The sequence below is a fragment of the Ictalurus furcatus genome, chromosome 7 (assembly GCF_023375685.1).
Source record: "Ictalurus furcatus strain D&B chromosome 7, Billie_1.0, whole genome shotgun sequence".
NCBI classification, from domain to species: Eukaryota; Metazoa; Chordata; class Actinopteri; order Siluriformes; family Ictaluridae; genus Ictalurus; species Ictalurus furcatus.
In genome coordinates, this window is record NC_071261.1 from 1,495,086 (window position 1) to 1,513,347 (window position 18,262).

At 37.4% G+C, this 18,262-nt stretch overlaps 1 pseudogene; it reads right to left on the reverse strand.

Annotated features, from left to right (window-relative positions):
- Nucleotides 1-17,838: 17,838 nt before the first annotated feature.
- The window catches only part of LOC128610630 (uncharacterized), a 41,763-nt pseudogene continuing 41,339 nt past the window's right edge, over nt 17,839-18,262 (reverse strand).

An 18,262-nucleotide genomic window follows, 5' to 3' on the forward strand; every position in this document is an offset into this window, starting at 1 on the left:
TCTCAATGGTACAGCGATAGAAGTCCACCAGGATCCTAGGACACAGGTGTGCTTTCTTGAGGGTCCTTTGGAAGTGAAGGCGATGATTGAGGGGAAGAGGTTGTCTAACTTAACAGACTGGGGCCTGTTAGTTAGAAAGTCCAGAGTCTAGTTGCAGAGTGAAGTGCTTATACCAAGCTGGCTGAGCTTGGAGATCAAAATGTTGAACTGAAGTCAGTGAACATCATTCTGACATATGAGTTTCGACTGTCTGGATGGGTCAATGCAGAGTCGAGATGGCGTCCTCTGTTGACCTATTGCGGCAATAGGCAAACTGATGTGGATCCAATGTGGCAGGGAGACAAGATTTTAAGTGTGATTGGACCAGTTTCTAGAAGCACTTTGCAATGGTGGGGGTGAGTGCAACCGGACGGAAGTCACTGAGGGCCGAGGCAGTGGAATGTTTTGGTACTGGCACAATGGTGGCAGTCAGAGAGAGATACTTTGTATATTTTGTAAGCTATTAAAAATCACTAACTGGATGTGACAGGTCTAGGTCAAAGGGTCATCATAATCAATTTCAATTATGTTAAATCCAGTTCCGATGTATTCCAGACACACACACACACAAGTTCCTTCCTTTCCCATAGATTGTGAAACACTCATGAGTTAGGGCTAGGTCAAAAAGTTTAATGATAATTATTGCTGAATGTTCTATTCCTATAGTTTTCCCATGAATATCCCCTGTTTATTCTAACACTCATAAGTCAGGCCTAGGTCAAAAGGTTCATGATAATTATCGTTACATGCTCATACCAATAGCTTTCCCGCGCATATCCCTTGTATAGGTCGATTTTTGCTTTCCTGAGTTAGGCCTAGGTCAAAAGGTTAATGTTAATTATTGTTGCATGTTCCTTCTTATAGTTTTTCCGGTGAATTCCAGACACACACACACACACACACACACACACACACACCCAGACCACACACCACACGCACACACACACCACACACACACACACACCACACACCACACACACACATATACGTAAGGATGATAAAATAATAAATAATGAATTTCCGTACACATCCAACCAAAAGTATCACACACACACACACACACACCACACACACACACACACACACACACACACACAAACACACACATACATAAGGATGATAAAATAATAAATAATGAATTAACGTACACATCCAACCAAAAATATCACACACACACACACACAAACACCACACACACACATACACCACACACACACATACACCACACACACACAAACACACACACTCACACACACACACACACATAAGGAGGATAAAATAATAATGTATAATATCATAATATTATGATATAATAAATAATGAATTTCCGTACCCATCCAACCAAAAATATCACACACACATGCATGCATGCATGCATGCACACACCACACACACACACACCACACACACACACACACACACACACACATAAGGATGATAAAATAATAAATAATGAATTAACGTAAACATCCAACTAAAAATATCACACACACACACGCACGCACGCACGCACGCACGCACCACACACACACACACACACACACACACACACACAAGCATGATAAAATAATAAATAATGAATTTCCGTACAGATCCAAAAATATCACACGCACACACACACACACACACACACACACACACAAGGATGATAGAATAATAAATAAAGAATTTCCATATACATCCAACCAAAAATAGCACACACACACATGCACGCACACACACACATACATAAGGATGATAAAATAATAAATAATGAATTTCAGTACACATCCGACCAAAAATATCACACGCACGCACACACACACACACACACACACACACACACACACACACACAAGGATGATAAAATAATAAATAATGAATTAACGTACACATCCAACCAAAAATATCACACACACACACCACACCACACACACACACACACACACCACACACACACAAACACATAAGGATGATAAAATAATAAATAATGAATTAACGTACACATCCAACCAAAAATATCACACACACACACACACATGTTCTCAGACATAGTATGGTCATGTGCATTCCACACACACACACACACACACACACACACATCCAGCCAAAAATATGACGCACACACACACACACACACACACACACACACAAACGCACACTTTTATTTCACATTATTTAAAAGGAATTTAAGTGTTTTAAGAATTTAAATGTACTAAATTACCATAGTTATGAACACAAGTTGTTAAGTTGACAATCATTTTAAAATGTATGTTGCTCCAATTAGATTTTCTCCAGTAGAACACAGCCTTTTAAACCAGGAAAAATGACTAATTTTAAGTCATATAACATTAGTAACTAAAAATCTAAAATGTAGATTAAAATACAAATCTCATATCTAACATCTCTGCAGGATTTATAGACATAAAAGCACTGAATGAAATGAGCAATATAGACAAAAAAGAAACACTCTGCATCTACTACTCATAGAACAGTCCAAAGGCTGCTAATTCTGCTCAAAGAGCAAACTGACTACAATGGCGCTAGAAGGTTATATGTGTGAATGACAAAATATAAAAATAAATAAATAAATAAATAAATAATGTATCAATACATGAAATTAGATTACACATTGTAGTTGAGGTTTACACGAATAAGTAGAAATGTAATCATGTTTTTCTTTCCTATAACACAAATGAAAAGCCCTCTCTAGATGAACAGATTTGTCAAATGAAACTTTATTATTCTATTACACTGCTACGGTAAACTAAAGAGTAGATGTTCAAATTACACTGCTAAATATGACTATCATTAGCTATGTGTAGTAGTGCAAAATAGTCCATCAACTGTATTAGCAGGTGTAGCCTATACACAAGTCCACTATTGGTCATATCACAATTGAGAATATGTCCCAAATTCATTGCTTTAGTAGAATTTATTTGTAAATGAAATGATACTCACACTGAAACATCCGTTGTATAGTATTTGTTCAGTCTAACACAGTCTTAACTATCTGAATTTGTCCAGACATGTTAAATGGTAGGGGAGGGGACTTGACATTAGTGACTTGAAGTTATCAAGCCAATTTCGTTAAGTTACTACTTTCATCTAGAACTTGATTAATAGATCTTGTATGGTAGCACTACATTGTTCTCTGCTTGATAGATCACTTTGCTTGTATTCTCTCATTTGTAAGTTGCTTTGGATAAAAACGTCTGTTAAATTAATAAATGTAAATGTACTACGACGTAAATTTTGTTTTAAATAAATTAAGGCAGAAATTTCAGTTTAAATTACACACAATATTAAGTTGATGTAATTATCAACATTATTATGATGAATGGTCTTTGCTGGATGAAAGCATTTGGAGGTCTTTCTGTACTCTGACATGTTAAACTCATGATGGTTCATGAAGCTCCACCCCACAGTATCACATGACATTGACATTGTTACAGTCTCACTGTAGTGTAATTTCATGTCATTGACTGTTTTACTTTTTGTAGCAAACATATTGATTTCCTATAATCATTATTGTCTAATAAAGCTGAACTTTCATATAAAGACCTGTACCTTAAGGTGGTATTGTGTAGATGATCATATTCAGGATCTTTAACATTAGGCACATTATGTCAGTACTTTGAAATTGAGTGTTAAGAAGTATTACTGTAATAATTAGAGATGCACCGATATTAAATGTCTCAGCCGATATCGATAACCGATTATTCAGAGTGATATCGGCCGATACCGATAGTTCACATTAACTAAATTCTGAAGATTAAAGTAAGCTTTCGTAACTTATTGAATGTTATTCATTCATATTAACAGAATGAACTGACTGAATTCTAAAAAACCTCCTGTTAGGCTCTGTCAAATTACGCACGTAATGGACATTAAGATGGATGCAAATGCAGGTAAGAGCTTTATTAGAGTAGAGACAGGCAGACAAATCCAATACGTGAGGCAATAGCATGGTCAAAAACAGGCAATGGGTCAGGTGATCTGCATACAGGCATAAACAGGGCAAAGCAGAATCGAAGAACGAGGGCGAGAACAAGATCAATACTACAACACATGAAACGAGGAACAAACACTTGGTATCTGGAAAACTCACATAATACTTTGCGAAGTACAAAGAGACACAAGGGGTTTAAATGACAAACGTAATCGGGGTGAAACACAAAACAGCTGAGACTAATGACACATTTGAGAAACAACCAATGACAATACAGGGGCGGTGACAGGTCAGAAGGCAAAAAACACACGTGTCAGAAGTAAACAAAGTTGATGTCTCTGAAACCTGAAAGCGCAAACTTGTTCTTCGGAGAGCGCTGCGTGCTCCAGTGCTTAGCACGAGGGGAAATCGTGACAGGCTCACATTCACTCACTACAAACAAAAGCATTTCCACTTCATCATTGAACATCAAACTGGTAACATATAATATAAACTTTTTTAATATATTAACATTAACTGGATGTGAAATATACTACTCTACAAATATATTTTTCTGTGCAATATATACTTTTTTGTCAACTCAGCTTCATTTAAATCTTCCAATGGTGTACTGGCCCTTTAATTCAGCGCGAGCAGCACAGCAAAAAAAAATCAAAAAAGAAATAGACTGGATGCTGAAACTCCCGCTTCACTGCTGCAGAGTCCGGTGTAAAATATTACCAGTGCAGAGATTACAGAGATTACACACTGCAGTTTCATCCTCATTCCACACAAGAGACATCTTTACACACAGAACAAAATTCATGTGTTTTCTCGCCCTCTTTTGATTGATAGGATATGATCGGCCCTGATCATCTGATGTTTCTAAACTATCGGCCATAGCAGGAAAAATTGCCTTTATCGGCCGACACATCGGTGCATCTGTAATTTAAACAATTATATTTTTGTAAATTTGATTGCTTTGATAAAGTTGTAATTGCACAGCGACTCTGTAGAGTGGAGGGATGTACAGGAATGTTCTGCTCATGAATTTATACTGCAGTAACAGTTTTATTTCACCTGAAATATGTGAGCTGTTCATCTAAGGTGGAGTGCTTCAGAAGGAAAGAAAGCATCTGTAATTGTTCCAGGTTTAATACGTAATAACTGCAGAATTCTGAGAAAGTTGTACATTTTCATAACCAGTAATTTAGAAATAATGCTGTAAATATATTTTATTTGAATATTTTACAGAAAAGTTTTTTCTGAGCCCTGTGTTATGTGTCAATAAAAAACATAAAACTCTGATGCAACAATATGATGTCCATAGTGTAGATAAATTAACAGACAGACAGACAGATAGACACAGAGAGAGAGAGAGCAGCAAAAATTAGCAGGGCTCCTGGTCTGAAGGGGTTTAAGTTATAGACCTTTATCAGTTGTTCTGCCTTTAGCATAACAAAACTGTGTCAGAGTTTTGGTACAGTGCAGATGGATTTCCTGTCACTGTGGGCCTCAGAGCACAGTAGTATAGTGCAGAGTCTGATACAGCAGCAGAGGAGATGAGCAGATCCACTTGTTTTTTATCATCATCATCAACTTCAGCAGACAGACGTGGGATGGGGTCACTTTTAACTCCACTTGGAGTGATGTAAAGAAGATACTCAGGTTTGGATTTTGGATATTGCCTGTACCATTGCAGATTATTTACACTACCACTGAAGTCTTTGTAGCTACAGGACAAAGTAACATCATCATCTTCATGTACAACTTTATGACTGAAAAGTGGCTTTATTGCTTCTGTCATGGAGTCACCTGTCATTCAGACGAGAACAAAATATTTAAACATTTTATATGATCAAGGCAAAGTTACATAACTCAAACTCACATTCTTGACTAATGACTAATCACTCACTACAATTTACTATTACTTCTACAATTTCTGAATTTAACAAAAAGTCAATGTTATCTTACTTAGTGAAAGCCACAGGCACACCAGCATAACCATGAACATGATGAATGGTCTTGCCAAATGAAAATATTCTTATTTACATAAAAGTTCTTTCTGTACTCTATTATGTAAATATCCGAAAGGTTCATGAAGCTCCGCCCCACAGCATCACATGACATCTCCCATGTTGCTGATGATTGGCTGAATGTAAAGTCAGGATACTGCATCAAGTGAAGAATCTGGGGAACTTGTTTCTTCACATAGGGAACCAGCCATTTTAATCGAGGACAAAATAAAAGAAAGTTATAATTATTTTCCTCTCTGACTGCTGCCCTTCAGGGACGACACAGCGGATCACCCGTCTGCACATTTTGATTCTAGCACAAGTTTATTGATTTGATTATTTATGATCGTAATATAAAATAGGGCTCATAATAATTAAGGTCTTTATTTATATTATATTTTATTCACATTAGCGTTAGTCCAATGTCAAGTGGGCCAAACAATAAAATAAATAAATACATACATAACAGTAACAACTCTAAAATTTGTTAATTTATCAGCTACAATGGATATAAAAATTCTACATACCCCTTTTAAAATGGCAAGTTAAATCATGTCAGAACCTTTTTCACCTTTATTGTGAAATTGCAACATATAAACATAACGTGACAAACACCTAGAAATGTTTTTTTTTTGTGGGGGGGGACGACAAAAAACTTCCAATAGCCAGCTAGCATAAGTGTGTACACCCTTTTATAATTGGGAATGTGTTTTTTTTAATTTTTTTTACCAATCAGATTCAAACTCATGTTAAATTGTAATTAGTCAATCAGCCATCAATTAGTCATCAATTAAAGTGACTGATTATCCCCAAATAAAATGCAGCAGTTTCTATAGGATTTTCCTGACATCTTGAAACATTCAACTGGAAAAGCCATGATACACACAGAGCTGACAAAGCAGGTACAGGTTCTCACTGAAAAATATGAATCAGGAGATTGGATATTCCATGGAAACCTGTAAAGACAATAATAAGCAAATTGAGAAATATGGCATGACAGTGACATTACTAAGAACAGCATGTCTCTGTAAAATTGATGAGAAGATCAGGATTAAACTAGTCAGGAAGGCTGCCAAGTGGTCTACACCAACATTAAAAGAATTGCAACAATTTCTGGTAAGTACTGGTTGCTCCCAAGTGACAGCAATCTCCCAAATTCTTCATATCGCTGGGCTATGGGATAGTGTGGCAAGACGGAAACATTTTTTATAAAAATAATAATAATAATAAAAACAATCTCCCAAAAAACCACGTGGAATAATGTGTTATGTGTTAAAGCTGAACTTTTTGGCACAAAAAAAAACAGCACATAACCAAAAGAACAACCTCCCTATGGGGAAGCACGGTGCTGACAGCATCACACTTTGGGTTGTTTTTTCTTCAACTGGAATTGAGACTTTAATCAGGGTAGAAGGAATAATGAATAGCTACAGATACAAGCCAATATTGGCGCAAAACCATAAGGCTTCTGCTAAAACACAGGAATTTCACCTTTCAGCATGACAACAATAACACAAAGCAAACTCCAGATCAGCAAAGGACTGGCTTCAATAAAACAAATTCAAAGACTTGGAATGGCCCAGCCAGAGTCCAGACCTATATCCAATCAAAAATCTGTGAAGTGACCTGAAGAGGGCTGTGCACAGGAGATGTCCTGCCCATTTGACAGAGTTAAAATGCTTTTGCAGGGAAGAATGTCAAAATATTGTTAAATCAGGATATACCTGACTGATTGACTCTTACCCAAAAAGATTGAATGCTGTGATAAAATCTAAACCTGCAGCCAGGTTATTGTACTTTATTTTATTTCTCAGCTAAAATGATTCTTATCAATTTTTCATTTTAATTATTAAATTAAAATTTCACAATAAAGGTTGAAAAAGCTCTGGCATGATTTATCTTGGTTTTATTTATTTATTTATTTTTACAACAATCTGCCATGTCCAGTCTATATTCTGCATGTACTGATATATTGATATAATGATATATTGATAATGATAAAAATCCACATCTTGGTTAAAAAAATATAGAGAGTGTGTATCTTGTACAATTTTTTATTTATTTTTTATTTTTTTTTACCTACTTAGCGCATTTTGTCAGTAGTTGAATTTATTGCTTTATTTTGCCCCCTAGTGGAATAACAGGGACTAGCACTTTTTCCCAAAAATCTTTTCATATAATTACAAGATTTTTTATTTATAAACAACTTATTTCTAAATTCAGCTGGTGGCAAGATTAGCCCGTATGCCATGAGGGCGTAGTCATTTCTGCATCAGAAGTAGTGCTGTCAAGAGGCTGACTGTCTCCATCTTGTTGTAAAATGACATTTAAAATTCACTATAATTTGTTTCAAATATAATGTGAAATTAAATGTCTTATAGCCAATACCACATTGACATCTTTACTTTAGCGACTATTACCTTAAAATACTTGAAACATGAGATTTCACTTCATTAAAATACAGTATCTCACAAAAGTGAGTGCACCCCTCACATTTTTGTAAATATTTGATGATATCTTTTCATGTGACAACACTGAAGAAATGACACTTTGCTACAATGTAAAGTAGTGAGTGTACAGCTTGTGTAACAGTGTAAATTTGCTGTCCCCTCAAAATAACTCAACACACAGCCATTCATGTCTAGACCGCTGGCAACAAAAGTGAGTATACCCCTAAGTGAAAATGTCCAAATTGGGCCAAAAGTGTCAATATTTTGTGTGGCCACCATTATTTTCCAGCACTGCCTTAACCCTCTTGGGCATGGAGTTCACCAGAGCTTCACGGGTTGCCACTGGAGTCCTCTTCCACTCCTCCATGACCACATCACGGAGCTGGTGGATGTTTGAGACCTTGTGCTCCTCCACCTTCTGTTTGAGGATGTCCCACAGATGCTCAATAGGGTTTAGGTCTGGAGACATGCTTGGCCAGTCCATCACCTTCACCCTCAGCTTCTTTAGCAAGGCAGTGGTCGTCTTGGAGGTGTATTTGGGGTTGTTATTATGCTAGTATACTGCCCTGCGGCCCAATCTCCGAAAGGAGGGGATCATGCTCTGCTTCAGTATGTCACAGTACATGTTGGCATTCATGGTTCCCTCAATGAACTGTAGCTCCCCAGTGCCGGCAGCACTCATGCAGCCCCAGACCATGACACTCCCACCACCATGCTTGACTGTAGGCAAGACACACTTGTCTTTGTACTCCTCACCTGGTTGCTGCCACACACGCTTGACACCATCTGAACCAAATAAGTTTATCTTGGCCTCATCGGGCCACAGGACATGGTTCCAGTAATCCATGTCCTTAGTCTGCTTGTCTTCAGCAAACTGTTTGCGGGCTTTCTTGTGCACCATCTTTAGAAGAGGCTTCCTTCTGGGACGACAGCCATGCAGACCAATTTGATGCAGTGTGCGGCATATGGTCTGAGCACTGACAGGCTGACCCCCCACCCCTTCAACCTCTGCAGCAATGCTGGCAGCACTCATACGTCTATTTCCCAAAGACAACCTCTGGATATGACGCTGAGCACGTGCACTCAACTTCTTTGGTCGACCATGGCGAGGCCTGTTCTGAGTGGAACCTGTCCTGTTAAACCGCTGTATGGTGTTGGCCACCGTGCTGCAGCTCAGTGTCAGGGTCTTGGCAATCTTCTTATAGCCTAGGCCATCTTTATGTACAGCAACAATTCTTTTTTTCACATCCTCAGAGAGTTCTTTGCCTTGAGGTGCCATGTTGAACTTCCAGTGACCAGTATGAGGGAGTGTGAGAGCGATGACACCAAATTTAACACACCTGCTCCCCATTCACACCTGAGACCTTGTAACACCAACAAGTCACATGACACCGGGGAGGGAAAATGGCTAATTGGTCCCAATTTGGACAATTTCACTTAGGGGTGTACTCACTTTTGTTTCCAGCGGTTTAGACATTAATGGCTGTATGTTGAGTTATTTTGAGGGGACAGCAAATTTACACTGTTACACAAGCTGTACACTCACTACTTTACATTGTAGCAAAGTGTCATTTCTTCAGTGTTGCCACATGAAAAGATATAATCAAATATTTACAAAAATGTGAGGGGTGTACTCACTTTTGTGAGATACTGTATATAACCCTTACCATAACCCCCTGCCGGCACTATCAAATTTTCTCAGTACTCTACTGGTGTGTACTGACTGAACTATTACGCAGTCAAAGTCTCCTTCTTGTTGCACTGTTATGTAAATAGAGTTGGTTTGTATAATACACGTGAAAAAAATGGATATGCGTGTCACAAGGATTACAGACCTGCTGGCTGCTGATGTGAAATGTGTTTTAAGATAGCAATACTGTCAAGAAAACATAACTACAACTCATTTCTTTTGGATGGATACAATTATTAGCTTTATGTAATATATTACGCAGTAACATAATATTTTCATTAAAAATGAAGACAATAAATAATTGAAGTGGTTTTATTTTATATTTGACTGAATTCTTTTCAATTTCTGAATGTTTTCTTTACTTTACTGAATGTCTAAGCTGTTAGACAACAGAGTGACTGGAAAGACTTATATTAAGAATTATATTGCTGGTACTTTATTTATTTATTTTTATTAATTTCTTGTCTCTTGTTATTATTTTATTTATTTTGTCTTGAATAATTGCTGGAGGACTTTAAACAATGATTCATAAGACGTTTTTAATGCCTTAATGCCATAGTTTTGATGTAATATTTATGTAAACATTTAACTTTTGTGATAAAAGTGTAAATAGACTGTGTCAAAGTGATATGAAATTAAACTTTTAAAATAATATGTGTGGTAGATGTGGCCTCCATGCCATATATCTTATACAGTATATGATATGGGTGGAGGGCGGTGGAGGCCCACATGAATATTTTTTCAGGGGGCCCAGAACTCCTGAGCTACTGCTCTGGTAACTACTGATGCGCACACACACCAGCTAGTGCATGGTATGACAATATATTAAAGTCCATGTACCAACTCAGGTACTGCAGAGATGGAATACTCTTCATTCATATGGCTCAAGTGATTTATGCAGTTTTTCTATGATGTTCTATTGCTCAGTCTTGAGGTCACGATAGTGCTTTCCCCTCTGACTGTGGGATATGACATCATACCTGTTATTGTCCATCTCTGCTCCAGTATCCTGGCTATCATGAGAAAAGTACTGTTAGATAAGGTACTCACAACCTGTACCAGCATATGTTGGGGTGTGCCCATTTGCAGTTGCTTGGCTTTAAGCTTGGCACAAGCCAGTTCGATTTTCTTGAATCGGTCTATAAGGGTACTCACAGCTCCCATACAGCTGCTGATAGCCTGTTTTTCAGGCCATGGTTTAGCATTAATGGTATCGTATAGCCTACAAAGCATGTTGATGCCCATCTATGTTTCTCCTCCAAAATCTTAACTGCTGCAACAACAATGGCTCTGTTGTAATTTACAACTACCTTTATTTTATGTGGAAGGGTTTGTGATTTGCTTCATTTTTTTTTTTTTTTTTTTAAAGAGTAAGTATAAAAGTAATAGAAGAATAGACATCATTATATAGTCTGCATCTAGGCTGCATTTTTCTACTACCACTACTACTACTACTATTATTATTATTATTATTATTATTATTATTATTATTATTATTGCTAGGTTTAGAAAAAAAAGTCATAGTTTGGGTACACATTCAGTTCACACGATGAAATATAACAGTTGTTTTGATAATTGATTAATCTATTGATTTTTTTTTTGTAATTTTGATTACTTTTTTAAATTAATTTTTTATTTTTTTATTAGTTGGATTATTTACAAAACATTAACTACAAAAAAGTACATCTATGTACTATAAAAATGTATACTAAACATATTCTGAGGTATTTCTGTACCTCATAAATGTTCATGAAGTGCCACCCCACAAGATCTCATTATAGTGACAGAATTTCAAGGCACATTGTTTCAGTACTTTATCAAGGATGGAGATTTAATATTTTGCAGATAATATTATAACATAGTGTAGCTACTCTTACAGAGTTACAGTGTATTATTGTTTGCTACAGGGTTAAATTTACTTGTGGTTAATTTTAGGGAATTTGATCTCATAGCATTGTGTGATGTAATGATTTTATCATCCCTACTCAATATTACATTACACTGCATGATATCCAGTGATGTTTATGCAGATTTGATTGTATTATGTGCCATGACAAACTTAATGCATTTTGTGTCGGAGCTCCATAATGTAATCTTTGAGTATGCTAGTACAAGTTATCGCTCAAAAATATGGCAATAAATCATATAAAATAATGTTTTTTTTTTCACCCCAATAAACCGAAAATGAGGCATTTGACATATTAATCTGGAATGGTTTTTACAAGATTTTTCCAATCTGATGTGATCTTGACTCCTGTATGTAATGCTCAGTCTACAGTTTCCTATTGTTGTTTTTGTAGTATTCAGTGAAATAGTAAATTTTTCCCATACCAAATAACTGAATGTATTTGAAGATGCTTTAAATATTTTAAATATTATGCTGGGCTTAGATTTTTCACTCGTTGTATGTCTCCTACAACTGTATAATAATAGAGAGAGAGAGAGAGAGAGAGAGAGAGAGAGAGAGACACTGTCAAAAAGTAGCAGGTTTCCTGGTTTGATGGTATCACTTTTCATAGATTTGCAGTACTGCAGACTTGTCTTCAGTATAACCAAAAAGTGTGTCAAGGTTTTTGTACAGTGTGGTTGGATTTCCTGTCACTGTGGGCTCCACAGCACAGTAGTATAGTGCAGAGTCTGATACAGCAGCAGAGGAGATGAGCAGATCCACTTGTTTTTTTTTATTATCAACTTTAGCAGACAGACGTGGTACAGAGTCACTTGTAACTCCACCTGGAGTGATGTAAAGAAGGAACTCTGGTGTAGATTTTGGATATTGTTTGTACCATTGCAGGGTTCTTACTGTACCACTGAAGTCTTTGTAGCTGCAGGACAGAGTAATATCATCACCTTCATCTACAACTTTATGAGTTAAAAGTGGCTCTATTGGATCTGCCAGGGAGTCACCTGTCATAGAGAAGAAAACTAATTATTTTTAATCTTTTTTAACACCAGCAAGCCAGAGTTACATAATGCAGACTCGTATTCTGATTTGTCTTAACATCACACAGTCTAATTACTCACTAATTCAACACTTAATTTTTGAAATAACACAAAGTTGTGACTTACCTATTGAAAGCCATATACACATAAATATAACACTGAGCATGATGAATGGTGTTACCAAATGACAATATTCTGAGGTCTTTTTGTACTGTATTATGTTAGTATTTTAAAGGTTCATGACGCTCCGCCCCACAGCATCACATGACAGAGTCACTAGTATGCTGACAGATTCTTGACTTCATGCTGTTTCCTGGCTTTACATTCAGACTCATATGGGGAACCTGTCATTTTATTCAAAGTCAAACTGAAAGGGAAAAATCTATTTAATGAAAAATCTATAACATCATAATCTAATGGCAGTGGTGGATTGGCAGTTAAGGCTCAAGGTTACTGAGCGGAAGGTTGGAGGTTCAAGCCCCAGCATTGCCAAGGTACCACTATTGTTGTTAGACAAAAGAATCAAATCAACAGCAACTCTTAAATGTCTTCATTCATTAGCATCTGAAAGCTTTATTCTTAATGTACAAATGAATACATCACATACAAAATAGATAAATAGACTACAGTTCATTGGAAAATAAAAATAAAAATCCACATTCTGGTTACAAAATGTACAACTTTTTAATTTCTTGAACCTGATTTTTTTAAGAGACACGTTTACAGAGTTATTGTAGGACATTTTTTCAGTAGCTGAGTTTATTGCTTTATTTTGCCCCCTAGTGGAATAACAGAGACTAGTGCTTTTTCAGAGTCTTTTCATTCAATTATTTCCACAAGGTTTTAGTTTAGCAAAAAATTAATTCTTTATTTATTTTGTGGACAGATTAGCCAGTATCCCATTGGACAAATGAATAAATCTTAAATTCTAAATTTTGTAGAGCTAATACTAAGATACTACATTCTTGCTTTTATTATTATTATTATTATTATTATTATTATTATTATTTTAGAGACTATCAGTTTAAAATACTGAAAGCATGAAATTTCACTTTATAAAAGCATGCCTACAACATGTACAGTTCCTTATATTATTGATGTAGTCATCACTCTGCTTCAGTAAAGAAATTCAACTCAATTCTTTTTACAGATGATGTCAACGCCCTGAGATGACATGAGGAAGAAACCTTGAAAGGCGAACCAGATAATCCAATCCTCTTCTGGTTGTACCGGATAAAGTGATACTGATCATTAACCACTATACAGTGGTGCTTGAAAATTTGTGAACCCTTTAGACTGTTCTATATTTCTACATAAATATGACCTAAACAACATCAGATTTTCACACTAAGTCCTAAAAGTAGATAATGAGAACCCAATTAAACAAAGGAGACATAAATATTATACGTGATCATTTATTTATTGAGGAGAATGATCCAGTATTACAAATCTGTGAGTGGCAAAAGTGGCAGCAATAACTGCAACTAAATGTTTCCAGTAACTGTTGATCAGTTCTGCACATTGGCTTGGAGGAATTTTAGCCCATTCCTCAGTACAGAACAGCTACAACTCTGGGATGTAGGTGGGTTTCCTCACATGAACTGCTTGTTTCAGGTCCTTCTACAACATTTCTCTGAAGGTCAGGATTTTGAGTTTATTCTTCTTTGGTAGAATAAATTGTGTGCTTAGGGTCTTTGACTTGCTGCATGGCCCACTTTGTCTTGAGATTCAGACCACAGACAATTTCTTTTAGAATTCGTTGATATAATTCAGAATATTGTTCCATCAATGATAGCAATCCGTCCCAGCCCAGATGCAGCAAAACAGGTCCAAACCATGAAACTACCACCATCATGTTGCACAGATGGGAGAAGGTTCTTATGCTGGAAAGCAGTGTTGACTTTTCTCCAGATATAACACTTCTCATTTAAACCAAAAATTCTATTTTGGTCTCATACATCAACAAAACATTTTTCCAACAGCCTTCTGGCCTGTCTACATGATCTTTAACAAACTGCAGACGGGCTGCAATGTTCTTTTTGGAGAGCAGTGGCTTTCAGTGGTTTCAGTGGATGGTTTTGTGACATTTTCCAGCCTGATAAGCATCAACAACTCTTTTTCTGAGGTCCTCAAAAATCTCTTTGTTCATGCCATGATACACTCCCAAAAACATGTGATGTGAAGATCAGACTTTGATTAATAGATCTAATAGATCCCTGTTCTTTAAATAAAACAGGATGCTCACTAACATCTGATTGTCATCCCACTGCTTGAAAACACAAGACTAATTTCATAGTTTCATGCATGGCCGTCACATCAGGCAGCAGCAATGCAGCTTGATACAGAGAGAGAGAGAGAGAGAGAGAGAGAGAGAGAGAGAATTTTTTTTTTGAATTTCAAAGGCCTTTTATTTACAAGCTTTAACAGCTACATCGACCTATTTCGGTCCCTCAGAGTCATCGCAAATGACCCTAAAAGAAAAAAAGTAAAATAAAAAGTAAAATAAATGTATATACATATATACTATATATATATACTTCTAAAAGTTGATGAAATCTCACTTTTTCTTCTGCAACCACACATAATGCCCCTTCCAGACACCATATATTTTCAAATAATACATGGTCTTTCATCTCTTGGTAAAACTTAAAATCGATTAATACCCTAGATTTTAACAGAATCACAAAAACCACTAAAACGCTGTCCCCTGAATTTGATTCAATTTTGTTTCTCCTGCTGACATATATGGCCATCTTTGCCTGCCCTATGATAAAATTTATCAACTGACACTTAAACCTTTTTTTTTTGAGAGTATTTAAAACCAAAAATAAAAGTTTCGATTGTAAAACTCTCATTAAAATGGCCAAGCAGTCTCTGTAAAACAGTAAAAAGAGGCTTCAATCTTACACAGTGCATAAACATGTGAAAACCAGATTCTCTCACGGCACAGAAAGGACATTCGTAACTCACATCAGGGTTTAAAACACAAATAAAAGAATTAACAGCCACTGCACCGTGCAAAATCCTCCACTGTAAATCCCCACACTTTTTTGTTAATGGTGACTTGTACAAAGCCCTCCATTGTGGCTTTACATGTTCCTTTGTTTGTAGAACAGACCGCCAAGGTGTGTCGACTCTTCTGTCCAGAAAATTTTTATTTAGAGATAGTACACACATTTTATACAGTTCTTTCCCAGATGGTAACTTGGGACCCACAAAACTTAGTTTTTCAGATTTAAAAAACACACCTGAGCACTCACGTACATTCGCCGAAACACTAAAATCCGGTAAAGAATCTTGGTCGTTGGGACTAATTAGCCCTCCGGAATATTCCTCCAGCATTTTCAAGACCTCTTCAGTCAACAGGGACCTCCAATCCACAAGGAACTGCGTGACTACACGGACTGACCTCATCTTTATGTGTCCAGCAACTGCCACCGCGTTCCCAAACTCCGGTCCTGCTAAGGTCAGTAGGTCACCCAGAGTGACGACTCCAGCCCTGCGGAACCCCTCCGTAAGTGCAGGAAACGGCTTCCTTTGAGAGACATCTAAAATGGAACCATTTATGATTGGCTCCTGCAGCAGCCAGTAGAGAGAACTTGAGCATTGTACTCTCTGCACTGTTAAAAGTCCCCACACTTTAAAAACATTACGGTAAAAAACAGGAAGTTTCCTGATGTCCATCTTTTTCAGGTCCATCCAGAAAAGAAGTTTATGTAAATCCAGCCCTTCAAGTGTCCGTAAAATGGCACATGCTACAGCCTTCCAGTTTGCATTTACAGGTCCATGTAGCAGCCTTTGCACAAACTGTAACCGAAAGGCTGCAGTCCTGCTCTGCAGGTGCACCAGTCCATGTCCCCCTTCATCCTTGGGGAGAAACAGAACACTCTGTGGAACCCAGTGTAGATTGTCCCAGAAAAAATTAACCAAAATTGACTGGATTTTAGATAAAACATGTATTGGGGGATCGATGCACGCAAGCCTATGCCAGAGGGATGATGCTACCAGGTTGTTAATTATAAGCACACGCCCCCTAAAGGACACTTTTTTAACTAAAAAATTCCACTTCTCCAACCGACCCTTTACCTTCTCGACAGTCCCTTCGAAGTTTTTCCCCATAAACCCTTCGTCTCCTAAAAACACCCCCAAATAATTAAAACCATCTCTACACCATAATAAGCGGTCTGGGAGGCTTGGGACGCCGCCTGACCATCTCCCGATTAAAAACGCCACGCTTTTCTCCCAGTTTACCTTGGCGGAAGAAACAATTCTAAAATCGTCAGTGATCTTCAACATCGTATCAACATCCCTCTGGCTGCCAACAAGTATCGCCACATCGTCAGCATATGCTGATAGTTTAAAAACACCCTCACACTTTGGAATTCTTATACCTTGCAGTTCTGTTCTCAGTTTTGCTAAAAGAGGTTCAATCGCAAGGGAATACAACATGCCTGATAGCGGGCATCCTTGTCTTATTCCCCTATGAACTTTGAAAGGAGCACACAAGTCACCATTAATCTTCAGTGTGCTTTCACTGTCACCGTACAGAACTCTTATTTTATAGATAAAATCCGAATTAAAACCAAAAGCAGTCAAAACGTTCCATAAGTAAGTATGCTCAACCCTGTCGAAAGCTTTTTCCTGGTCAATTAAAACCAAACCACATTCCAAATTAAAAATCCTTCCGACCTCTACAACATCCCTAATGAACGAAATGTTATCATGAATAAATCTACCTGGCACACAGTAGGTCTGGTCTGGATGGATCACCTCTTCCATGACTATACTAAGTCAGTTTGCCAATACCTTAGAGAGCAGTCGGTATTCCACACAGAGAACTGAAACAGGTCTCCATGATCTTATGTTGTGTAGATCTCCTTTTGTGGGCAACAGAGTCAATACTGCTCTGCAACAACTGAGTGGCAGCCGCCCCGTGACTAAACTGTCACCCAGTACCTCCAGTAGGTCTGCACCCATTTCAGGCCAAAAAGACTTATAAAAGTCAGCCGGTAGACCATCGATCCCTGGTGCCTTGCCACTCTCCATACCCTGGAGGGCTCGTAGCAGTTCCTCTAGGGTCAACGCCCCTCCGAGGTCTGCATGTGTTTCCTTTGACACCTGAGGGAGATCCTTCAAGAAGACGTTATCATGGGCCTGCTCATCGGAGATTTCACACATGTACAGTTCCTTGTAGAAACCGACTGCTCTCTTTCGA